Source organism: Bombina bombina, chromosome 2, assembly GCF_027579735.1.
Source record: "Bombina bombina isolate aBomBom1 chromosome 2, aBomBom1.pri, whole genome shotgun sequence".
Lineage (NCBI taxonomy): Eukaryota > Metazoa > Chordata > Amphibia > Anura > Bombinatoridae > Bombina > Bombina bombina.
The window spans coordinates 1353356395-1353370662 of record NC_069500.1 but is presented as its reverse complement, the minus strand read 5'-3'; positions in this window follow the sequence as shown (position 1 = coordinate 1353370662).

Here is a 14268-nt window from a genome sequence, read left to right as displayed (position 1 = left end):
CTAGCTGAAGGGCTGATTCCCGCCGATCAGTGGGTTGGAATAAAGACGTCTCTTACAGTATGCTGAATCTTTCTATCTTTCTTTTTTTCTTTTTTTTTTCCAAATAAGATAACAAGTTACTCCAAATATAGCAATATTTTTAGGAATAAAATAAGATTACTCCATATCAAATGTTCACTTAACCCTTTTTTGACAGCGGCCATACTAGTAAAAGTATTGATAATGCATTTACACTGTGGTTTGGGGATATTAAAAAAAATAGATGTAAATAGCAGAAATGCCATTTTCACTAAAGAAAACCTTTTTTGATCTGATGATCAAAAAGTCACCGTAAAATCTTTTGCACAATTTTTTTTAGCATTATATTGTAATATGTGTGTCTCTCCTTAACATCAAGAACCTGCTTAGCAAGATAAACAGCTCTCACGTTTAAATCTGTTTGAATTTAAAATTGTACAAGGGACCTCACAGAAAAGACGACACTTCTTAGATACTCTCACCAGAGAGGAGAGCTTTAGATAACCGGGCCCCTTATCATACATTTAAATATCAGTACAAAGCAGGTCTCTTATTATCTGGGGCCCTACACCAGTGAGAGAAACACTCAGGTAACAATAATTAATAAAGCATCAGCAATTACATTATCTCACCACCTTAGATAAATTCTTTATCAAGAGTATGTTTTAAAGAAGATTATCGCCTAGATTTGGAGTTTTGCGGCCAAGGGGGTGCGTTAGCTACGCGTGCTTTTTTTCTGGCCGCACCTTTTAAATACCGCTGGTATTTAGAGTTAACAGAATGGCAGGGTTTTCAGTGCGTTAGGCTCCAAAAAGGGAGCGTAGAGCATAATTTAACGCCACTGCAACTCTAGATACCAGCGGTGCTTACGGACGCGGCCAGCCTCAAAAACGTGCTCGTGCACGATTCCCCCATAGGAAACAATGGGGCTGTTTGAGCTGAAAAAAAACCTAACACCTGCAAAAAAGCAGCGTTCAGCTCCTAACGCAGCCCCATTGTTTCCTATGGGGAAACACTTCCTACGTCTGCACCTAACACTCTAACATGAACCCCGAGTCTAAACACCCCTAACCTTACACTTATTAACCCCTAATCTGCCGCCCCCGCTATCGCTGACCCCTGCATATTATTTTTAACCCCTAATCTGCCGCTCCGTACACCCCTGTCACCTACGCTATCCCTATGTACCCCTAATCTGCTGCCCCTAACACCGCCGACCCCTATATTATATTTATTAACCCCTAATCTGCCGCCCCCAACGTTGCCTCCACCTAACTACACTTATTAACCCCTAATCTGCCGACCGGACCTGAGCGCTACTATAATAAATGTATTAACCCCTAATCCGCCTCACTCCCGCCTCAATAACCCTATAATAAATAGTATTAACCCCTAATCTGCCCTCCCTAACATCGCCGACACCTAACTTCAAGTATTAACTCCTAATCTGCCGATCGGAGCTCACCGCTACTCTAATAAATTTTTTAACCCCTAAAGCTAATTCTAACCCTAACCCTAACACCCCCCTAAGTTAAATATAATTTTATTCTAACGAAATAAATTAACTCTTATTAAATAACTTATTCCTATTTAAAGCTAAATACTTACCTGTAAAATAAACCCTAATATAGCTACAATATAAATTATAATTACATTGTAGCTATTTTAGGATTAATATTTATTTTACAGGCAACTTTGTAATTATTTTAACCAGGTACAATAGCTATTAAATAGTTAATAACTATTTAATAGTTACCTAGTTAAAATAATAACAAAATTACCTGTAAAATAAATCCTAACCTAAGTTACAATTAAACCTAACACTACACTATCAATAAATTAATTAAATAAAATACCTACAATTATCTACAATTAAACCTAACACTACACAATCAATAAATAAATTAAATACAATTCCTACAAATAAATACAATTAAATAAACTAACTAAAGTACAAAAAATAAAAAAGAACTAAGTTACAAAAAATAAAAAAATATTTACGAACATTAGAAAAAAATTACAACAATTTTAAACTAATTACACCTACTCTAAGCCCCCTAATAAAATAACAAAGACCCCCAAAATAAAAAAATGCCCTACCCTATTCTAAATTACAAAAGTTCAAAGCTCTTTTACCTTACCAGCCCTTAAAAGGGCCCTTTGCGGGGCATGCCTCAAAAAATTCAGCTCTTTTGCCTGTAAAAAAAACAGACAATACCCCCCCCAACATTACAACCCACCACCCACATACCCCTAATCTAACCCAAACCCCCCTTAAATAAACCTAACACTAAGCCCCTGAAGATCTTCCTACCTTATCTTCACCACGCCGGGTTCACCGATCGATCCAGAAGAGCTCCTCCGATGTCTTGATCCAAGCCCAAGCGGGGGGCTGAAGAGGTCCATGATCCGACTGAAGTCTTCATCCAAGCGGGAGCTGAAGAGGTCCATGATCCGGCTGAAGTCTTCTATCAAGCGGCATCTTCAATCTTCTTTCTTCCGGATCCATGTTCATCCCGCCGACTCGGAACATCCATCTTCACCGACGACTTCCCGACGAATGACGGTTCCTTTAAGGGACGTCATCCAAGATGGCGTCCCTCAAATTCCGATTGCCTGATAGGATTCTATCAGCCAATCGGAATTAAGGTAGGAAAATTCTGATTGGCTGATGGAATCAGCCAATCAGAATCAAGTTCAATCCGATTGGCTGATCCAATCAGCCAATCAGATTGAGCTCGCATTCTATTGGCTGTTCCGATCAGCCAATAGAATGCAAGCTCAATCTGATTGGCTGATCGGATCAGCCAATCGGATTGAACTTGATTCTGATTGGCTGATTCCATCAGCCAATCAGAATTTTCCTACCTTAATTCCGATTGGCTGATAGAATCCTATCAGCCAATCGGAATTCGAGGGACGCCATCTTGGATGACGTCCCTTAAACGAACCTTCATTCGGCGAGTAGGCGTCGGTTGAAGAGGTTGGATCCGCGTCGGTTGGAAAGAAGATGGCTCCGCTTCGCTCCGCTCCAGAAGAAAGAAGATTGAAGATGCGGCTTGATAGAAGACTTCATCCCAATGATGGACTTCCGACTTCAGCCCGATGATAGATTTCTTCAGCCGCCGCTTGGATCCAGACTTCAGCCCAAGGATGGACGTCACTCTTCAGCCCCCCGCTTGGGCTTGGATCAAGACTCTGGACCGATCGGTGAACCTGGCATGGTGAAGACAAGGTAGGAAGATCTTCAGGGGCTTAGTGTTAGGTTTATTTAAGGGGGGTTTGGGTTAGATTAGGGGTATGTGGGTGGTGGGTTGTAATGTTGGGGGGGGGTATTGTATGTTTTTTTTTACAGGCAAAAGAGCTGAATTATTTGGGGCATGCCCCGCAAAGGGCCCTGTTCAGGGCTGGTAAGGTAAAAGAGCTTTGAACTTTTTTAATTTAGAATAGGGTAGGGCATTTTTTTATTTTGGGGGTCTTTGTTATTTTATTAGGGGGCTTAGAGTAGGTGTAATTAGTTTAAAATTGTTGTAATATTTTTCTAATGTTTGTAAATATTTTTTTATTTTTTGTAACTTAGTTCTTTTTTATTTTTTGTACTTTAGTTAGTTTATTTCATTGTATTTATTTGTAGATATTGTATTTAATTAATTTATTGATAGTGTAGTGTTAGGTTTAATTGTAGATAATTGTAGGTATTTTATTTAATTAATTTATTGATAGTGTAGTGTTAGGTTTAATTGTAACTTAGGTTAGGATTTATTTTACAGGTGATTTTGTAATTATTTTAACTAGGTAACTATTAAATAGTTATTAACTATTTAATAGCTATTGTACCTGGTTAAAATAAATACAAAGTTGCCTGTAAAATAAATATTAATCCTAAAATAGCTACAATATAATTATAATTTATATTGTAGCTATATTAGGGTTTATTTTACAGGTAAGTATTTAGCTTTAAATAGGAATAATTTATTTAATAAGAGTTAATTTATTTCGTTAGAATAAAATTATATTTAACTTAGGGGGGTGTTAGGGTTAGGGTTAGAATTAGCTTTAGGGGTTAAAAAATTTATTAGAATAGCGGTGAGCTCCGGTCGGCAGATTAGGGGTTAATGTTTGAAGTTAGGTGTCGGCGATGTTAGGGAGGGCAGATTAGGGGTTAATACTATTTATTATAGGGTTATTGAGGCGGAAGTGAGGCGGATTAGGGGTTAATAACTTTATTATAGTAGCGCTGCGGTCCACTCGGCAGATTAGGGGTTAATAAGTGTAGGCAGGTGGAGGCGACATTGAGGGGGGCAGATTAGGGGTTAATAAATATAATATAGGGGTCGGCGGTGTTAGGGGCAGCAGATTAGGGGTACATAAGGATAACGTAGGTGGCGGTCGGCAGATTAGGGGTTAAAAAAATTTAATAGAATGGCGGCAATGTGGGGGGACCTCGGTTTAGGGGTACATAGGTAGTTTATGGGTGTTAGTGTACTTTAGAGCACAGTAGTTAAGAGCTTTATGAACCGGCGTTAGCCCAAAAAGCTCTTAACTACTGACTTTTTTCTGCGGCTGGAGTTTTGTCATTAGATTTCTAACGCTCACTCCAGACACGACTCTAAATACCGGCGTTAGAAAGATCCCATTGAAAAGATAGGATACGCAATTGACGTAAGGGGATCTGCGGTATGGAAAAGTCACGGCTGGAAAGTGAGCGTTAGACCCTTTAATGACTGACTCCAAATACCAGAGGGCGTTAAAAACCAGCGTTAGGAGCCTCTAACGCTGGTTTTGACGGCTACCGCCCAACTCTAAATCTAGGCCGTCATGTTTTACAAAATCATATTTGCAAATTATTCTAATCTGCATCCTTTAGTCCTGACACAATCTTTTTTTTTTTAGCCAATCAAGCCATATTCATCAATGTTTGCATCCTCCCATAGGACTGGGTTTCTGGGCAAGCAGACCAGTGGCTGCAGATTTGATAAATTGTATGATTTTACACAACTTTACATACCCTTATCAAACCTCAGACCTTATGGTTCTGAAGTCACTTAGTAATTATCTTGCCCACATCAGACCCCAAGACCCTGCAGTACCTCCTGCCTATATTCCCCCATGAGGCCACATACCACACCCCTTCTGTCAGATACTTTCTCACATGAGACCTCCCACAAGACTTCATGGCCTTGCAACCCCTGTCAGCCATATTGCCACCTCTGATCAACAAGCCACTAGTGACAAACCCAATGCATTTTCCGATTGGTTGTGCATCCGGTGATCTCACAGAGACATGGACCAATCATATGGGCACTGTAATTCAACCATCTTCACTATTTGTTTTTGCCTCTGCCTGGGGAGTTGGGGGGGGTGCCCTGCCGATCCTCTGGCAGCCACCCCAAGTGAACCTTGAAACCCCCAGGTGGAGGCAAAAATAGATAGTGAAGATGGACAATTACAGTACCCATTGTATATATGATGTAACATGTATGTGTGGTGTATAATGCCTCACATACATGTTACATGTATGTGTACTGGTGTAAGGGGCTCCTACAAGGCATTAGCGCTCATCCCGAACGGACCAATCAGATCATACATAGGAGATAGGCGTTAATGCATGATCTAATTGGCCCGTGTCTCTGTGAGGTCATCGGATGCACAACTAATCGAATAATGCATTGGGTTTTTTCACTAGCGCCTAGAGCCTAGCCCTATAGATGTACAGCACCACTCAGCTGTATTGATACCTTGGACATCAAATTACATCCCATAATCCTGCAACCCCTTATTTTATTTCCCTACAGGACTGTGTTAAATTCAATATTACTGGCATACCAGACAACCCTAGTAGTAAACCTAGAGAAAATGTAAGGTGTCCCACTAATAAATAATGCAATGTAAAATGCTGTGAAAGTCCCTTTTGCACTGAGGTGTATCTATTGTTTATGCTGCCCTAGGTCTGACAAGATCTCTCTCCCTAAACTAATGATACTATTCTCTCTCTAATTTCAGATGAATAATTGGCATATACACAATAGGCCAAATTACTAGCGGAGTGCTATTTAGCGCTTATTCTCACACGCAAACACCATTGGAAGTAAACTTTTAATGCGTCTCTAGTACAAGTTGAAAGTAAAATGATTGTAAGTGAGTGAATCACAATGCACGCTAACTTCAGGATTTTGCGCTAACCTCTTCTCCCCATAGACTTTAATGGAGCATGCTGTTAAAAACCTAAAACTTATCGCTTGCACGCTAACCTAATACTATGTTAGATCTACAGCGCTAAACCCAAAGGCAGTTATACATATTTAACATTCCAATGTTCTTCACATAGAACAATATGTTCTTTTTTTATTTTAAACTTATATTTATTTATAAGTATCTGATTTTGCTTTTTTTCCAATATATATACCTATATATCTATATTAATATATACAGGTATAGATATATACACATATACATATATATATATATATATATATATATATATATATATTTAAAAATACTAAGAAATGTTTCTACTATGTGAAGAGCATCGGACTGTAAAATATTTACAATAAATACTCAGTAAAACACATTAAAGTATTTTAAAATGTAATAAAAATTCTTTCACGTTTTAAGATATTTTGGTGGAAAATGCTTAAAAGTGTATAAATATGTGTAATTATGTATATACTGTATGTGTTTATATGTGTATATAAGTGCACTGCTTCTGTCACTGTATGCAACAATACTCTACAAGATGGCGGCGCCCAGTTTAAAATGCGGAACTTTAGCAGCTGGAATCTGTAATGAGGTAAACTAAAAGAACAGCTTTAAAGATAGATACAGGTACAGGATGGAAATACAATAGTATGGTGAGTAGTAATCTGCTACTAAAGTTGTACCCAGCAGTTTAATGTCACCCCCTTAATATTTGTCATGTATGATTGGAGTCCAAGGAAAATATCCCAGGTTCTGCCGTTATCTTAATTTACCTCACTTGTATCCAGTCAAACAATGCCGCTTTCTTCAAGGTAAAATATGGTATGTTTTTATTAAAAATATATTTTAAAAAATTATCAGAAATCCTGATATGAGCCATTTTTATCCCATTAATCAATGTCTCACAGAAGTGATGCCTAAATAAAATAACAATGTGAATCTCTGTAAACAAGGCTATCTGAAACGCGTAAGATGTTACTTGTTCCTTCCTGACATGCTTTCCATTAGTTTTCTGTAGTGACTCCATGTTCTTATTTTTATGTTGTATTTTTTATAAGGATCGTTTGCTTCTAATTTTGCTTTTTTTTCCCCCTCTGTATGAGCTAGCATGGTCTTTATCTGCTACATATGCATGTATTTAAGATTGTATGTATGTAAACACTAATGCATGCATTATGTATTTATGTAAACACTAATGCATGCATTATGTATTTATGTAAGCTTATAAAGAGAAAACAAGTGGGATTCGCACACGCACTCCAATAGATAGGAACACTCTCAATACAAATAGTGTCCGGTGCAACACCTTGTAGGACCACCTTTCAGGCCCCAAGGTAACAATATGGATCAAAAAACTAAAGGTGGCACACGTTTTCAAAGGCTGAACCTTTATTTAGAGCAACGTTTCGGGGCTCCTGCCCCTTTCTCAAGCTTGAGAAAGGGGCACGAGCCCCGAAACGTTGCTCTAAATAAAGGTTCAGCCTTTGAAACTGTGTGCCACCTTTACTTTTTTTATCCATATTGTATGTAAGCTTATATTTATGTACACATATATGCATGTATTTAAGATTGTATGTATGTACACTTGTATGTACGCTTGTATGTATGTACACATATATGCATGTATGTAAGATTGTATGTATGTAAACACAAATGTATGCATTATGTATGTATGTAAGCTTGTATTATGTACACATACAGTATATGCATGTTTTTTAAGATTGTATGTATGTACACATGTATGTAAGCTTGCATTTATGTACACATATATGCATGTATGTAAGCCTGTATGTATGTAAACATGAATGCATGTATTATGTATGTATGTAATCTTGTAAATATGTACAGATGATTGCATGTATTATGTATGTATGTATGCTTGTATTTATGTACACATATATCCGTGTATGTAAGCTTGTATGTATGTACGCTTACAGTATATGTGTGTATGTAAGCTTGTATGTATGTAGGTATGTACACATGTATGTATGTACACATGAATGCATGTATTATGTATGTATGTAATCTTGTATGTATGTACAGATGATTGCATGTATTATGTATGTATGTATGCTTGTATGTATGTACACATATATCCGTGTATGTAAGCTTGTATGTATGTATGTACACATGTATGTAAGCTTGTATGTATGTACACATAAATGCATGTATTATGTATGTATGTAATCTTGTATGTATGTACAGATGATTGTATGTATTATGTATGTATGCTTGTATTTATGTACACATATATGCGTGTATGTAAGCTTTTATGTATGTACACATACAGTATATGTGTGTATGTAAGCTTGTATATATGTACGCATATAGTATATGTGTGTATGTAAGCTTGTATGTATGTATGTATGTACATATGTATGTAAGCTTGTATGTATGTATGTACACATGTATGTTTGCTTGTATGCATGTATGTACACCTGTATGTAAGCTTGTATGTATGTATGTATGTATGTACACATGTATGTAAGCTTGTATGTATGTATGTACACATGTATGTAAGCTTGTATGTATGTATGTATGTACACCTGTATGTAAGCTTGTATGTATGTATGTATGTATGTACACATGTATGTAAGCTTGTATGTATGTATGTATGTATGTATGTACACATGTATGCAAGCCTGTATGTATGTACACATGTATGTAAGCTTGTATGTATGTATGTATGTATGTATGTACACATGTATATGTCTCTTTATCTAATAGGCATGGCAAATTTACCAACCAAATACTAACTTCTAAGCAGATTGTTTGCTGCTGGAACACTTCAATGTAACAGAATAAAAAAATAATCATACATCATAAGAAAAAACGTATTATTCAGAAATTGTTGTCAAGACACAGAAACATTTGTTACAATACTGGCTTACACGGTTAGAAAACAGATTCATGGCTGCTCAGGTCACCCCAATTTCCCCTCACAGACAGGGGGTTACTACCTACAACATCATGTGATCACTGCTCCCCTCCTCTCTTTATCTAACATGGGGGTTAAACAGCCTGATTTCTAAAATGAGTCACTGCCACCCATGAACAACAGCGGCCTTATTACAGTGAGTGAGTAATGTGATTGTGTACGATGCAGCATTTGGTATATACTTTATATATATGCATTCTACAGGAGATGAGGACCCCCAGCTGCATACAAACCAATATTTGGCACTATAATACCAACAATTCCTAAAAGCCGCTATGAATTATCTTTGCTTCTACTGAGCATGCTACAGATATATCAAACTTAGGGCAAGATTACAAGAGCAGCAAATGTGTTTTTCGAGCGTTATGGCTTTTTCCGCATAACTTATTTTGCGCATGCGCTAACCCGCAAAATCCATGAAGCCAGAACACGTGCACATTCATTTATTCCCCTATGGAAGTCAATGGAGAAGACAAATAGAAAAAAAAACTAAACAAAATCCTAATCTGTTGCGCAAAGACAAGACGTATTCTCCTCGAAAAGTGTACATGAAAATGCGAATATTTCATATTGCAAGAATGTTTTATTAACGGAATATGTTCTAATTATTTCTAAATAAATATTTCTCTATATATGTGAGGATTTTTGGACAGATATATCTATTTATAGCGAGATATGTATATGAATATCTATATATATATCTAGATATGTCAACATTTATATGCGAATCTCTCTTTGAAAATCCATCTGAGATATTGTTTAATTTGCATAAAATTGTAAATGTTAAATATTTTCATTATCTCCATAGTTAAACATATCTCAAAAAATATAAATCCATTTTTCTCTATGTATGTGTATGTTTGTCAATGTAAAAGCCCTTCGTCTGCTTTTTTTTTTCTAACACCCGAGATCTTATATCTTTTATCCCTCATAACTTTTGTGTTAATATATTTTTAAAATAATGTTTATTAGACAGTGTTAATATGAGTGTAACTGTACCTTGTAATGTATTGGAACGCTGTGTTATTTTGCCGCCATGCATAACGCCCCTTGCTCTGACCAAATAACTCAATCTTTGTTTCATCAGCCCACAGCACCTTCTTCAAAAATGAAGTGGGCTTGTCCAAATGTGCGTTTGCATACCTCAAGCGACTCTGTTTGTGGCGTGTGTGCAGAAAAGACTTCTTCTGCATCACTCTCCCATACAGCTTCTCCTTGTGCAAAGTGTGCTGAATTGTTGAACAATGCACAGTGACACCATCTGCAGCAAGACTATGTTGTAGGTCTTTGGAGGTGGTCTGTGGGCTGTTTTTGACTGTTCTCACCATCCTTTGCCTTTGCCTCTCCGATATTTTACTTGGCCTGCCACTTCTGGCCTTAACAAGAACTGTGCATGTGGTCTTCCATTTCCTCACTATGTTCCTCACAGTGGACACTGACAGCTTAAATCTCTGCAATAGCTTTTTGTAGCCTTCCCATAAACCATAATGTTGAACAATCTTTGTTTTCAGGTCATTTGAGAGTTGTTTTGAGGCCCCCATGTTTCCACTCTTCAGAGGAGAGTCAAAGAGAACAACAACTTGCAATTGGCCACCTTAAATACCTTTTTTTCATGATTGGATGCACCTGTCTATGAAGTTCAAGGCTTAATGGGCTCACAAAACCAATTGTGTGCTCCAATTAATCAGTGCTAGGTAGTTACAGGTATTCAAATCAACAAAATGACAAGGGTGCCCAAATGTATGCAATAGGAGGTTGTTATATAATAGAAGGTTAAATGTGACAAGGGAATAATGACATCTTTGCTGATACATAAGTATCTAGTGAGGTTCATAGGAAGGGATATGAAACAGTTAATCACCTGTCAGATCTGTATTGGTGGAATATGGACCAATCAAACAGCTAGGGTTGATTTTTAAGGAAAACACTATATCAGTGCTTTTTAAGTGGCTTGGAGTACGGCGTTAAGCCGAAACGCATCAGCCGTTACAGTGTCCTAGCTGGGGGAACTTTGCTTCATATCCCCTGGATGTATGCTGAATATGTTTTTTATCTTTTGGAATAAAGTTGGTTTTATCGCAGATCCGGTGCTCCTTTCTTCATTCTGTCTGCATCTACATTCATTGGGGCCATTCAGTGAAGCACGGATCTTGGAAGCAAAGTTTAGCTCTGGATTGGCAGGCTACTTCCACACACACCTACGTATTGTCCAATAGACGTTTGAGCCGGCTTTCTGACGAAGATACGTCACACGCCAGACAGTGAAGAGGCTTCATTGCGAAGGGATGTGGTAGTGAACCGGTGACCTTTTCTTATTGGATTGAGAGGATTGCATGAGGGTAAGACCGTCCTTTTGCACACATTGTCACATTTGGCTTTAGTATCACTGTGTTGACGGCTTTGAAAACGGCCACTTATACGGATACAGTAAACGCAGCAGTTTGGGGATTCCACTACCGTTAGGTTTTTTGTTATATATTGGCAACCACGGCAGCTGATTAATTGATTGTATACTGTGTAGCAGGATTATGTGAGGATTTATGTGTGTAATTGAAACTTGAATTCTTCTGTTTGTATGGACCATGCTAACAAAAAGCATAAAGCAGAATTGATGTTTATGAACTGTACAACACTATGGAATAACATACAACAGAGTTAAATGCAGTTAAGTATGCATGTGAGTGCACTGAGTATACCTATAGTGGACTTTGACCCTCTTACACAATTACCTAAGCAGGAAGAAAGTGTGTGTGTGGAGACTGAAGTAGCCTGAACAATTATCTCAGATGAGATTGGACTGACACTCTATATATTTAAGGACTGACAAAATCGTTTACCTTGTAACCCTCAAAGTTTCTTTATTTGTTTCAAGCGGGTACCGCTGGGGTCACTGGCCAGACTCTGGGTATACAAGGGGAACAAGATTCTTGTATTTAAAGCCAACCAGAGCTAATAATAAAATGCATACAGGGGAGGATGGAGAGAGGGAATCTCATATTCCACCAAACTACGTTTTACTCCGCACAGCCAAGGAAAGAGATTTACTTTCTTGGGATTGCGAGAAAATATTCAATACAGATCGTATACATTTTTCCCTGGTGTCTCTATTTGAGGAAATTGACTTTTTGCTAAAGAAAGAGGATAAAATCAAATAGGATATATGGACTTTAAAAAAGTATCATGAGCTTGGGATAATCCCTAGAGGTTTGAGGATGAATAAGTTCCCTACCTTTGTTACCGATGATAAAAGATTTATAGAGCTCTGGAATAATAACCTTACAAAGTGCTTTCTAAAGTTAATTTTGTTGGTCATTGAGTGAAATTACTAGCAAAATAACATTGGTACAAGAGGTGCTAAATAGAAGGAGTGAAGTACCAAATTATTCTAAGTTTGACAGCATTCTGCATGAAACTTTGTCAGAGGCAAAGACACTGTTACTTGAGATCAAGCATTCAAAATATATTCTGGACCAACAGGACTATGATCTGGGTACAGTCTATATCTGGAATAGAAAGGAACGCTTCCTGAAGAGAAAAGAGAACTCTAAAGAGAACTATAAACCAAATAATTGGAGATCTAGAGGAAGGGGGAGACGAAACCATAGTGACAATATTAATATGATTACCCACCAACAGAAGAGTAAGCAGATTAACTTTTATGAAAGTGAAGCAGAGTCGATGGATGAAGGCTCTGCTTTGGGTGGAGAAGAATTGGCACCACGATATGTTGGAAGGGAGACCAATAGAGAGATGGGACCACAGTAAAAGTCACAAGTGGTGAGACCTAAAGAAGGCCCTAATAGGTTGCCACCCATTCTTAAGAAACAGGGAACGCAGTCCTATTCAAAATATTGAGCGACTGACCACATAAATGATGATGGAGGAAATGGGTTGAATGCAGAAGAACTGGAACAGCTGGAACAGGTTTTTTCCATCCCCCAGGGCACATCCGAAGGGAGGGGCAGAGGTGGTCGAGGACACGGCCACAGACAGCAATTCCTGAGGCAGGACAACCGTTATCCGCTCAGGCGAGGGACATCTCGATACAGAAACGAGATGTGATCAGTCTCTCAGATTATATCCTGAGTGAAGTAGAAATTAAGGTTCAAAGCTTGGGACTTTCCTTTGTACCTACTGCAAATTTTAATTTGTTTAGTACCCTATTGGACATAAATAAACTGATACGTAACCTAACGCTGAAAAAGTTCTATAAAGATCAAGCTTAAAGTTTAGCTACTCATCTGTATGTAGAAAGTGTGATAGCTGGATCCCGGATGGGGACCAGGGAGTTGAATTTTTAGTACACCTGTAGCATCCTAACTTTGGAGTCTCTCCATTATGAATCCACATTGGATGATGGGGAATAGAGGTAGTTGTACCCTCTCAAGGTTTTACCCTATCCAAAATAGAGGGAGGATACTGGATGGATTCCAAGAGAGAGTAGAGAAAGATTTAACTGAGTTGTATTACAGGACTGACCTTACACAAGGGCATAACGTAACTAGAAAAGAAAGGGATGCTCTAAACAATCTGAGCAGAAACCAGAATTTAGTAGTCTGCTTGGCAGATAAAGGAGGAGCTGTGGTGCTCTTGAATAAAATGGATTTTGTAGCAGAGGCCCATAGGCAACTACACGAGGAAGAGGATTACACTGTGTTAAGGTCTGATCCAGTAAAGCATTTTCAAAGACAATTAGAAAGCCTGATTGATGATGGAGTGGATCTTGGGTATATGGATGAGAAGACTAAGAGGTATTTGTTGGTGGAGAACCCAATTACTCCTGTCTTTAACAATTTATCCAAGGTCCACAAATCTCTGGTGGAAGTAAGAGGGAGGCCAATCGTGAGTGGTATTGGCGCACTCTTGGAGCACCTGTCTGAATGGCTGGATTTTATTTTACAGCCAATTGTAATTACTCTTAAGAGTCATTTAACTGATACAAAACATGTACTCAATCTGCTCTCAGAGGTAAGATGGGACAGGGGCTTCATGTGGCTAACAGTCTATGTGAGGTCCCTGTATTCTAGTATCCCACACATAAAAGGTCTACAAGCCTTAGAGTTTTTCCTAAACAGACAGTTTGGGTTTAATCAGGATTATGTGGAATATCTGTT